The following is a 13,745-nucleotide window of genomic DNA, read 5'->3' on the forward strand; positions in this document are numbered from 1 at the left end:
CATGCCATATAGCAGGTAGCTTCAATAAAGATTTTCTCATACTTCCAGGTATCTAGCCAGTAATCAAAGGGTTACAAGATTTTCTTTCTTCTGAGGCCTCTTTTGGATGGTAAACCATCTTCACATGGCTTTGTCTCCACATGTTAATGTCTCTGTGTTTTCTGTGTCTGCTCTCATTTCCTTGTAAAAACCCAGTCCTGTATATCAAAATATCTACCTAAAAACCCTATTGGCAAAAATGTTCAGAAAGCAATTATACATTGCTCACAATTTTGACTCTGCACAAGGTTCAGTGAGTTCAGTTCAGTCGTTCAGTCATGTTCGACTATCTGTGACCCCATGAATCACAGCACGCCAGGCCTCCCTGTCCATCACCAACTCCAAGAGTTCACTCAAACTCATGTCCATCGAGTCGGTGATGCCATCGTCTTCAAAGTACACATTTTGAGAGGACAAAATTATTCTACGATATTGATTTTCTTCTTTTCACTTGTTACTGTTGTATACTAATCTGTCTCTGAGTGTTCACCCCACTAATCAGATCTACCCAATTCAGAAAGCAGATTGTCAAGAAAAATGGGTTTTGGGGGACTAATTCAACTGTGAACAAGATTCAGAGTTTCTTACCAACCTCCATATCCTCAACATAAAGACATTAGGGAAAGAAAAATATTTATTTTGTATAAGTATCAAACCAAACCGTGATGCACATATACGAACTACAGAATTGTTGTAAAGTCAAAATACATATATATTATATACGTCTACTTGGAAATCAGTTCATTACAATATTTTCAAAGTTATAAGTATTCTTCAAATAGACCTGATGACATCTGTCACAGCAATCTGGTCCTTAATTAACTTGATCATTGAGGTAGCCATCAGTGTTTGCTAATTTGTTTTTATTACTATTATTATTTTAAATGTATTTATTTTAATTGGAGGCTGATTACTTTCCAATGTATTGGTTTTGCCATACACTGACATGAATCCACCCCGGGGGTACATAGGTTCCCCATCTAGACCCCCCTCCAACTCCCTCCGCATCCCATACCTCTAGTTCATCCCAGTGCACCAGTTAATTTGTTTTATACTGGAAAAGGATAAACTTCTCATGTACACATGATAGAATGTGGTTTTAAAATGAGGCACTCTCTCATCCACAGAAGTGGGACATGGATGTTACTGCTAAAAATACCCAATATTATTAGGCTAAGATATTTTCAAAGACTGACGTTTACATACTAGAGGTTTTCATTGCACAATAATGCAAGATATGTGGCTTATTCCTTTAATTACACCAAACTCCTCAAACCCAGCTCACTTAGAGGAAAGGTAAGTGAGGGTTGTGATAAGGTGTTGCAAATATCTTGCTGTCAGGTTCTCTTACTTCTGTTATTGAGGTAAGGTCACAGTCAAGTAATACTGTCTCTGTAAACCTGTACTGAAGAAAATATCAATCCGTTTTCTGAAAGATAATATCCTAAAACAACTTTCATCATCCAACATCCTGGTTAGAAGGAGGGTTTCCCTCTGAAGGGTGGTTATCCTGTCTGGGCGTAGGCTAGATCTGAACGTCTGGTCTTGGTTCTCCCATCAGTGCCCAGTCCCAGCTGAAGGGGAAGCTGTCTGTTCTCTGTGTCCTTCTATTTCCAAGGTTCTCATACTTTGTCCAGTCATTTTAATGAGGGAGTCAGGTGCCCGAAACACAGTTGGTCCTCGGTCTCCTCATACTATCCAAAAGGGGGCTGGGTGTCATAGACTGTTACCCCTACAGTTTGCCACAGCCATTAGGTCATGGAGGTGAGCATCGGACGTGTGGCTACTTCTTCGAACCCTGGTGGAGGCCAGTGAATGGCTCCATCAAGGGAACTGTGCCTCTGCAGTGCATAGTCTTTTGCCTGTCCCGAAACTCTGCCTTTCACTACCCAGCCCTAGGGTAGAAGGCCTAGAGGGCCCTGAGAATGGGAGCAATGTATATTCTACTGCACTCCATTGAACGTGTGACTGTGGTTGCAGTTGTACTTCCAACTTCACTAATAATCTTGAGCTAAGATCTGCAGATTTATGTCCATCCTGTCTCTATTAGACACCTTTCTTGGAGAAATATTTGACCTATGATACAAGTTGGTAACTTGAACAATCATGGTCCATTTTGAATAGGCTCTGATAACCACTTTTAACTCACTTTTTTAAAATTAACATATTTTTACAAACACCATCACGTGATTAAAGTTTCTGTCACATTGTAACTGAAATATTTTATTTGCCGTCATGTTCTCAAGGACCAAAATACTGCAAATGGTGGAACCATTTATTTCTTCACTGCTTGAGGTACAGTTGACTTGTAATATTTCATTAAGCAATCTTGTTTTATAAAAATTATACAATCTTATCTTAGTTTTTTTCTACTATGTCAAAATGAAGGACACTTATGTGGACATAAATCCCAGAATTCTTAGACTTCCTTCACATTTAGGTCATCAGAGAACACCAAGCAGAACTCTTTTTTCTTCTTTACTCCTTTTTCATAATTTAGTTTAAAAAATAAGTGGACAATAAACATAATCGAATATTGTGTTTTTTTTTTTTTTTTTTTTTTGTAATATACACATATTAGTGACCCATAATTATACAAGGAGGTCAGTTTTCATTTCAATCTTAAAGAAAGCCAGTGCCAAAGAATTTTTACACTACCACACAAATGCAATCGTCTTACACACGAGCACAATAATGATTGAAATTCTCCAAACCAGGCTTCCACAGTACGTAAACAATGAACTTTCAGGTGTTCAAGCTTGATTTTTAAAAGGCAGAGGATCCAGATATCAAATTGTCAATAGCCTTTGGATCAGCAACACAGGAAGAGAGTTCCAGAAGAAAAAAGTCTACTTCTGCATCGTTGACTACACCAAAGCCTTTGATTATGGGTCACAACAAACTGGAAAATTTATCGAGAGATGATAATACCAGACAACCTGCCCTGCCTCCTGAAAAATCTGTATGCAGGTCAAGTCGCAACAGTTAGAAATGGAAATGGAACAGCAATCTGAATCCAATGGGAAAGGAGTATGTCAAGGCTGTATGCTGACATGCTGCTTATGTAAATTACGTGCAGATTACATCATGTGAAAGGTCTGGTTGCATAAACACACGCTGGAATCAAGATAGACAGGTGAAATATCAATAATCTCTTATCTGGTGATGGCACCATATTTATGGCAGAAAGGAAAAATGAACAAAAGAGCCCTTGATGAAAGTGAAAGTAGAGATTGAAATAGATGACATTAAAAATAAAAATTCAGAAAACAATGATGATGTCAACCGGTCCCATCACTTCATGGCAAATAGAAGGGGAAACAATGGAAAGAATGAGAGACTTTTTTTTTTTTTTGCCAGGGGTGCGGTTTGGGGAATGGAACTGTAATCAAAATCACAGCAGATTGGGAATGCCGCCATAAAAATAAAAGATGCTTTCTCTTTGTAAGAAAAATATGACCAATCTAGACAGCATATCAAACATCAGAGAGATTACTTTCCAAAATATTTCTGTCTAATCAAAGTTATGGTTTTTCCAGTAGTCATGTATGGATGGGAGATTTGGACTATAAAGAAAGCTGAGCACCAAAGAATTGATACCCTTGAACTATGATGTTGGAGAAGAGGCTTGAGAGTCTCTTGGAGGGCAAGGAGATCAAAGCAGTACATCCTAAAGGAAATCAGTCCAGAATATTAATTGGAAGGACTGGTGCTCAAGCTGAAACTCCAACACTTTGGTCACGGGGTGTAAAGAACTGACTCATTGGAAAAGACCCTGATGCTCGGAAAAATTCAAGGTGGGAGGATAAAAGTAGACAGAAGATGGGATGATTGGAGAGCATCACTGACTTAATGAACATGAGTTTGTCTAGTTAGTGATGGACAGGGCGGATTGGCATGCTGCAGTGCATAGGGCCACAAAGATTTTTCAATGACTGAGCCACTGAACTGGCATGGCCCTACCCATCAGAACAAGAACCAGTTTCCCTTAGTCAGTCTTCCCGATCAGGAAGCTTCCACAACCTCTTGACCTTCTCCGTCAGAAGGCAGAACGAATGAAAACCATAATCTCAGAATGCTAACCAAACTGATCACATGGGACACAGCCTTGTCTAACTCACTCAGTGAAACCATGTGTCATGCTTGTAGGGCCACCCATGATGGACGGGTGATGGTAATGGGCTCTGACGAATAGTGGTCCTTGGAGAAGGGAATGGAAAACCTCCTCAGTATTCCTGCCTGAAGAACTCCATGAGCAGCATGTAAAGGCAAAATATAGCATACTGAAAGACAAATTCCAAGGTTGATAGCTGCCCAATATGATATAGGAGATCAGTGCAGAAGAAACTCCAAAAAGAATGAAGCGATGGAGCCAAAGCAAAAACAAATTCCCACTTGCAGATGTGACTAATGATGGAAGAACACCCCGATGCTGTAAAGAGCAAGACTGCATAGGAACTTTAAAGGTTAGGTCCATGAATCAAGGTAAATAGGAAGGGGTCAAAATGGCAATGTCAAGAGTGAATGAACATTGACATTTTAGGAATCAGTGAACTAAAATGGACGGGAACGGATGAATTTAACTCAGATGACCATTATGTCTACTACAGTGGGAAAGAATCCCTCAGAAGAAATGGAGTAGCCATCATAGTCAAAAAAAAGAGTCTGGAAGATAGTATTTGGTGACAATCTGAAAAATGACAGAATGATCTCTGTTTCTTTCCAAGGGAACCCATTCAATAGCACAGTAATCCAAGTCTGTGCCCTGACCAGTAATGCTAAAGTAGCTATAATGGAACAATTCTATGAAGGCCTACAAGAATTTGTAGAACTAGCAGACAAGAAAGATAACCTTTCCATCACAGGGGAATGGAATGCAAAAGTAGGAAGTCAAGAGATATCTGGGGGTAAAAGGAAAATTTGGCCCTGGAGTACAAAATGAAGTCTTCCAAAGGCTAACAGAGATTTGCCAAGAGAACACACTGCGCATAGCAACAACCTTTTCTGGGAACACGAGAGGATACTACAAATGTTCGTCATCATATGGTTAAAACTGAAATCAGGTTGATTTTTTCTTCACAGCCAAAGATGCAGGAGCTCTGTAGAGTCAGAAAAGTAAGACTGAGAGTGGACAGTGCCTCAGATCTTGAACTCCTTATTGCCAAAGCAAGAGTTAATTTGAAGAACGTAGGGAAAACCACTAGAACATTCAGGTATGTCTTACATCAAATCCCTTATGATGACACGGTGAAAGTGACAAATAGATTCAAGGGATTAGATCTGATACAAAGAATGCCTGATGAACTACTGACAGAGGATTGTGACATTGTAAAATAGGCAGTGATCAAAACCCTCCTCAAAAAAAAAAAAAATACAAAAAGGCAAAATGGTTTGCTGTAGATGCCTTACAAATAGATGAGAAAAGAAAAGAAGCTAAAACAAAGGAGAAAATTAGAGATAACAATCTGAATGCAAAGGTTCAAGGAATAAGAAGGAGTGATAAGAAAGCCTTCTTCAGTGATCAGTGGAAAGAAATAGAGGGAAATAATGGAATGGGAAAGACTAGAGACCTCGTCAAGAAATTTAGAGATACCAAGGAATCATTTCATGAAGAGATGTTCAAAATAAAGGACAGAAATTGCATGGACCTCAATGAAGCAGAAGATATTAAGAAGATGTGGCAAGGTTACACAGAAGAACTATTTTAACAGGATCTTCATGAGTCAGATAACCTGGATGATGTGATCACTCACCTAGAGCCAGTCCTCTTGTAATGTGAAGTCAAGCCATCCTTATGAATCTTCACTATGAACAAAACTAGTAGAACTGAGGGAATTCCAGTTCAGCTATGTCGTAGCCTGAAAAATGATTGTCTCAAAGTGCTGCACTCAGTATGCAAGGAATTTGGAAAACGAAGCAGTGGCCACAGGACTGGAAACTTTCGGTTATTATTCCATTCCAAAACAAGGCAATGCCATAAACTGTTCACACTAACACGCAATGGCCTTAACTCAAATAGTAGCAAAGTAATAGTAAAAATTCCCCAGGCAAGGCTTGAACAGTACGTGAGCCATGAACTTCAAAGAGGATTTAGAACAGGCAAAGGAAACAAAGATCAGATTGCCAAAATCCGAGGTCCCATCAAAAGATCAAGAGGTCTCCAGGAAAAAAAAAAAAAAAAAGCATGTGTATGTCTGCTTCATTGTTTATACCAAAGCCTTTGGTATAAAGGCTTTGTCAGTTCAGTTCAGTTCAGTCGCTCAGTCGTGTCCGACTCTCCGCGACCCCATGAATCACAGCACGCCAGGCCTCCCTGTCCATCATCAACACCCGGAGTTCACTCAAACTCATGCCCACAGAATATGCCATCCAGCCATCTCATTCTCTGTCGTCCCCTTTTCCTCCCGCCCCCAACCGTTCCCAGCATCAGAGTCTTTTCCAGTGAGTCAACTCATCACATGTGGTGGCCAAAGTATTACAGTTTCAGCTTTAGCATCATTCCTTCCAATGAACACACAGGATTGATCTCCTTTAGAATGCACTGGTTTGATCTCCTTGCAGTCCAAGGGACTCTCAAGAGTCTTCTCCAACACCACAGTTCAAAAGCATCAATTCTTCGGCTATCAGCTTTCTTCACAGTCCGACTCTCATATCCATACATGACCATGGGAAAAACCATAGCCTTGACTAGACGGACCTTTGTTGGAAAAGTAATGTCTCTTTTTAATGTACTATCAAGTTTGGTCCTAACTTTCCTTCCAAGGAGTAAGCGTCTTTTAATTTCCTGGCTGTAATCAACATCTGCAGTGATTTTGAAGCCCCAAAAAATAAAGTCTGACACTGTTTCCACTGTTTTTCCATCTGTTTCCCATGAAGTGATGGGACCAGATGCCATGATCTTTGCTTTCTGAATATTCAGCTTCAAGCCAACCTTTTCACTCTCCTCTCTCACTTTCATCAAGAGGCTTTTGAATTCCTCTTCACTTTCTGCCATAAGTGGATCACAGTAAATTGTGGAAAATTCTTAAAGGGATGGGAGTACCAGACTACTTGACCTGCCTCCTGAGAAATCTGTATCCAGGTCAAGAAGCAACAGTTAGAACTGGACATGGACAACAGGGTGCTTTCAAATCAGGAAAGAATTATGCCAAGGCTGCATATTGTCACCCTGCCTAGTTACCTTCTAGGTGGTGTGCAAGATGTTAAATTCCAGGCTGCATGAGGCAAAGTTTGAATCAAGGTTTCTGGGAGAAATATCAATAACCTCAGAAAGGTAGATGACACCACATTTGCGGCAAAGGTGAAGAACAACTAAAGAGCCTTTTGGTGAAAGAGAAAGGGGAGTTCAGTGTTCACTTAAAACTCAACATTCAGAAAATGAAGATAACTACAACTGGTTCCATCTCTGCTTGGGAAACTGATGGAGCAACAATGGAAACAGAGAGAGACTTTATTTTGTTGTGGGGCTCCAAAATGACTGCAGATGGTGACTGCAGCCATGAAATTAAAAGATTCTTGCTCTTTGGAAGGAACGGTATGACCTGCCAAGTCAACATATTGAAAAGCAGAGACATTGCTCTGTGAGCAAATATACTCTTAATCAAAGCTATTAATTTATTTATTTATTTTTTTTTTTGGTGGTCATGTACGGATGTGAGATTTGGACACTAAAGACAACTGAGAGCAGTAGAATTGTTGCTTTAAAACTAGGCTGTTGGTGAAGACTCTTTAGTGTCTCTTGGACAGCAAGGAGGTTAAAGGAAATCAGTACTGAATATTCATTGGAAGGACTTATTCTGAGGCGTAAACTCCAATTTTGTCCACCTAATGCAAATAATTGTCTCATCGGAAAGACCCTGGGAAACACTGAATCCAGGAGGAGAAGAGTATGATAGAGGATAAGATGGTTGAATGACATCACCGACTCGATGGACATGAGTTTGAGAATGCTCCAGGAATTGCTGTTGGACAGTGAAGTGTCGTAATTTGCAGTCCATGGGATCACAAAAAGTTGGATATGACCGAGAGACTGAACTTAAATTAACTCAAGTATAGGATTACCTATACTTTTATATGCAAATATAGTGATAGTAGTATTACTCCATGATAATTGTATTTTTTATTTCACTCTATGAAAATCTGGATTCTATCTTTCTTACGTGAAATGTGGAATTCTCTACTACTCAGGTATGAAAATCTACATGTGGTTTCCTGGCATTTAATTTGGAATTCTGTATATTTCTCATATGAAAATCTTGGCACTGGGTTCTGAAGATATCGAGATTCAGTATGGATTTGGAATGATATCTCTTGCACAAATGAAAATCAGGGCCCACTCTTTCTTCATCAAGTTTAGAGTTTGTCATATTTCTCAAATTTTATCAAAACAGAATTTCTTCCATGAAATGTTAAATGCTCTGAATTGACAGCATTCAATCACAGGTGTTAATTCTCCACTTTGGAAGTTAGACTCCTCTGTATTTCATATTGGAGATCAGAATGGAAACTTCCCTTGGAGAAATATGGAGTTCTCTAAATTTGATATGAAGCACTGGTTCTTCAGCTACAGAAACACCTATGGTCCGTGTTTGTTATGTTCCCCTGTGCCTTTGAACATTTGTGTGCACATGCGTGGGTAGACATGGAGGTGTTTGTGTGTCTTTCTGTATGTGGATGTGTGTCCAACCACATCCGACGTAGAGATGAAGGTGAGATATCACGAGGCATGCAGCAAGAAGAAGGAGGCACGAGGTGTCCACAGACTGGGGAAGACTGGCCCATGCATCTCTGAGGTGCTCCTGTTCAGCACAGGGATGAGGAAAGGATGGCCAGTGACAATTCAGGAAAGTGGATCAATAAATCTGGGTTTACCTCAAGAGACATAAAGAAGCTCACAGTTTGTGCCACGTTGATGTGTGTATTTCTACCAGGAAGCAGATGGGGAAGTTTTGAGAACTCACCCAGTGTAAATTCAGTGTAAATACACTGAATACAACCAGTGTAAATTCAATGGTGTGGGTATTTTAAAGCATAGCCTTTGAACCCTTTAGTCTATGGGAAGTGGGGTATCCTGTGGAAATGGTGGGCATGGCTATAACAGGATCCATGACAGTGAAGAGGTCAAGGTCCTTCCGAAAAGAACAGAGACTGGAAGGAGGAGGAACAGAAAGATAGCCTACTGCACTGGAGAATTTTTACACGTTAGAGGAAGGCCCTGGCCTACTGCTGCCTCAGACCAGTCCACCAGGCAGCAAACTCCCTCGCTGATGCGGCCAATAATAGCATGGTGTGAGACAAATGACATGATCAGGTAGGCTCCTTCATTGTGAAACCACAGGCATCCTAGCATACCGTGTGTGCGAGCATGCAATCCATCCAGGTGCTCATGCATAACTGGCGGTGTAGAAAGGTGAAGAAAGTGCAGCCGTGGGGTATATGAATTTTCCCCTTTGCCAGTGTGTGCCTGTGAGGGAGCAAAGATAGCCAAGTAGAAGGGTGTTCACTTATCTTTTCCTGAGAGAGCTCCAAAATTGCAGCTTGCTACTGAATGATGAAGGACAAGAGAAGGTCAGGCCCCACCAAAAAGATGTACACCATGTCCAGTGGGGAAGGAGACATCCCAAGAAGACTGTAGGAGGGGTGACTTTGTGTTTATCATCAATACCTTCCAGCCACACTCAGAGGGCTCATAGAAAACATTTTGTGCACCAATACGCAGAGACTTCCAGACACAGAGTGAGACCTGTCTTTCAGTGATTGAGTGTCTCCTGCAGAGGCATGGGTCAGCAGTAGCCTGACAGAGGAGAGGGTCTCTGGTGCTACAGACCTGGGTCATGCAGTTTATGGCATATGCCCTCTTGGAGGAGTTTTCCATTCAATCCACAATAAAGCCAGCTAGCAGACATCCACAAATTGAAAAATAAATATGCCGAAGAAATTCTCGTACTGTTAAGGAAGTTCTAGGAGCACTGCACAATTCCTCACCTGGGGGTCTGGCAAAGGGATTGAGAACCCCACAGGAAATTTGACTTTGGAGGACTTGATTACAGAACTTCCACAGAACTGAAGCAGTTGCAGGGCACAAACAAAATCTTGTGTGCACCAGGAACCAAGCATAAGGAGCAGTGTCCCCACAAAATCCTGAGCCAGATTTGCCTGTAAGTGTGGGCCGAGAGTGGGCTACAGGAGGATGAGGGGCACTGAATACAACAGTGCTTGCACAAGCCCTTTTGAAGAAGATCACGAGTACATTTCTCATACCAAAGTTTGTCCTCAGTTCAAACAACAGGGCTGGAACACAGCCCTCCCCACCCCTCCCCGCAACAGAAAATCGGATTAAAGCTTTACTGAACATGGCCCCACCTATCTAAACAAGACTCAGGTTCACTCACAGTCTGGCCCTGCCATCAGAAAGCTTCTATAAGCCTTTTATGCTTATCCGTTAGAGGGCAGACGTAATGGAAACCACAACCACAGAAAACTAATCAAACTGATGCAGTGGACCACAGTCTTGTCTAATGCAATGAAACTATGAGTCGGACTCTGTAGGGCCATCCGGGATGGATGGGTTATGATGGAGGGTTCTGAGAAAACGTGGGCCAGTGGAGAAGTGAATGGCACAGCTTCAGTATTTTGCCTTGAAACCCCATGAATAGTATGAAAAGGCAAACAGAATGGACACTGAAAGATGAACTCCCCGTGTTGGTAGGTGTCGTAATATGCTTTTGGAAATCAGTGGAGAAGTAACTCCAAAAGTAATGAAGAGATGAAACCAGAGCAAAAAACAAAAAACAAACAAAAAAAACACCCAGCTGTGGTAGTGACTGGTGATGGAAGTAAAGTCTCATTCTGTAAAGAACAATAGTGCATAGGAACTTAGAAAGTTAGGCCCATGATTCAGGTTAACTTGGAATTCGTCAAACAGGGGATGTCAATGGTGAACAGCAACCTTTCAGGAATCAGTGAATTAAAATTGACTGGAATGGGCAAATTTAATTGAGATGACCATTTTATCTACCACGGTGGGCAAGAATCCCTAGAGAAGAAACGGTGTATCACTCACAGTCAACAAAAGTGTGTGAAATGCAGTTCTTGGGTGCATTCTCAAGAATGCAGAAAGATCTCTGCTGATTCTCAAGACAAACTATGCAATAGCACAATAATCCAAATCTATGTCCTGACCAGCAATGTTGAAGTAGAAATTGAGCTGAAGGTCGGTGAGAAGCTGAAGTTGAGTGGTTCTATGTTTACCAATAGGATCTTCTAGAACTAACACACACACACACACGCACACATAAAGATATCATTTGCATCATTGGGGACTGGAATGCAAAAGTAGGACATCAAGAGATAGCTAGAGTCATAGACAAGTTTGGCCTTTGGCTACAAAATGAACCAGGGCAATGTCTAACACTGTTCTGCCAAGACAAGGGACCGTCATAGGAAACTTTTTCCAACAACACATGAGACGACTCTACACATGCACACAAGAAGACGGTTAATACCAAAATCAAACCGATTATATGCTTTACAGCTGAAGATGGAGAAGCTTAATGTAGCCATCCAAAACAAACCGGGAGCTGACTGTGGCTCAGATCATCAGCTCATGCTGAAACATTCAGACTGATTTCAACAAAAGTAGGGAAAATCCCTAGATCATTCTGGTGTGATCTAAATAAAAGCCCTTTTGATTATAATTGGAAATCTAATAGAGTTCTTGTAGAACTAAGGGCAGTGGTTCGTGACATTGTACAGGAGCAGCAATGAAGACTATCCCCAAGACAAAGAAATGCACAAGGGCAAAACGGTTTTCGAAGACACCTTACACTAGCTGAGAATAAGAAAAAAAGAAAAAGGAGAGAGAGAAGTGGAAGTGAAATGAGAATGGGAAAGATATACCTATTTGAATGTAGAATATCGAAGAATAAGTAGGGCAGATAAGAAAACGTTCCTCATTGATCAATGCCAAGAAAGAGAGGTTAACAATAGAATCAGATAGACTAGAGATCACTTCAAGAAAATTAAAGATACCATGGGAAGATTTCATATAAAGAAGTGCACCACAAAGGTCAGAAATATTGGGGACCTAACAGAATCAGCAACAATTAAAAGGTGTCAAGAATACACAGAAGAACTCAACAAAGATACTCTTCATGACCAGATAATCATGATGGTGTCATCACTCAACTAGACCCATGTCACGGTCTTCGTAAACCAGGATCTGGTGACTGGAGTTGACAAGAAGAAGGATGCATGGGACAGAAGACTCGAGTGAAACAAGCGTGCTTTTTTTTTTTTTTTTTTTTGCAGAAACGCATGCTTATATATCTATAATAAAATTATCATTCTGCCATGAAAAATCATGAAATTCCACCAGTTGCAACAAAATGGATAATCCTTTACGTTCAAGGTCACTGAAGGGAGACACTGAAGGGAATCCAAGCATGTGTCCTCTCCCATGATCCCAGTACTGAGGACTGCGTGCAGCTCTGCTCGTCCCTGTTTCACAGGAACTGAGAATGAACAGAGTCCTTGAGAAATGCTACACAAAGGAAGAAAACCTATTGGATCCCTTAAAGTTGAACGTCCCCTGGCGATTCTCCCTGTTTTATTTTTTCATAATTGGGGGTGACTGCATATACTTCTGTGAAAAAGGCACTGACCAATTGAGTCTCTTTAGTTTGAATATTTTAGTTGAAAGGCATCAGTATACTACAGATACTAATGACCATGATAATTTTCAGCTTTATAGCTCCAGATCCAATACGAAGTGTAATGCTTTGAAATCATCCTCAAGTGACTAACCCAGATAATTGATCAGCTAGCTGATCAGCTAAGGTTTCCAATTTTTTGGAAGAGGATAGACTCTTAGAGAAGAGTTCAAAGATTTTCTCTTGCAACAATTGTATATTTAAGGAGCATTATTATGTGTACCTTGTAAGTGAAACTTGATTTGTTCCCAGTTGTAAGCACTATTGTTGAACCAAACAGGAGTAATGCAAAACTGTCCAATCACATTTTAATAATACTTGCTTTTTAAAATGTATTAATTGTTCTCTGACCCACTGGATGCCTGTTTTTAACTCTTGTATTTTATCCTGAACGTCCTCATCCATCTGAGCCTGGGTGGCCCACATAGTATCAGCATCTTTAGTCCAAATTTGAATAAAGTTTTGGGTTTGAATTGAGGTTTGTAAAGCAATGCCTGCAACTGCAGCAGTGATGCAAATGGCTATAAATCCCAAAATGCCAAGAATTAGCCATCCAATGAATCGCTTAGATCAATGGAGTAATTTAGAGAGTAACCGGGAGGCAAGTCCTACCATGGGACCTTCTTCCCAGGGTATTTGGAGATCTAATTGGTAACCACAGACTACACCGAGATCGAAGAATCAAAAGGGATTCATTTTTTTAAAGGAATTTAGACAAGTATACAATCTGCAATCTATACAAGTGACAGAACATAAAGTCTTATTAAACTGTGAGTTCCCTATGGCTATAACAAAAGGAAGGGGGATGGAAGCTTGTATAAAATATGAATGATTATAACGGAAGGAAGAGTTACTATGACAACGACTGGTCCCTGTGGCATATCCAATCCAAGTTCCAAGTTTTTAAGTACGTGCATTATGTTTCCAAATGTCCTATTGTTCAGGTCCAATTCATATATTGAGGATGATTCGAGGGCAAGGAGTTGCCCTTTCACT

The sequence above is a fragment of the Moschus berezovskii genome, chromosome Y, assembly GCF_049115385.1.
Source record: "Moschus berezovskii isolate FMDL1 chromosome Y, NW_MosBer_1.0, whole genome shotgun sequence".
Lineage (NCBI taxonomy): Eukaryota > Metazoa > Chordata > Mammalia > Artiodactyla > Moschidae > Moschus > Moschus berezovskii.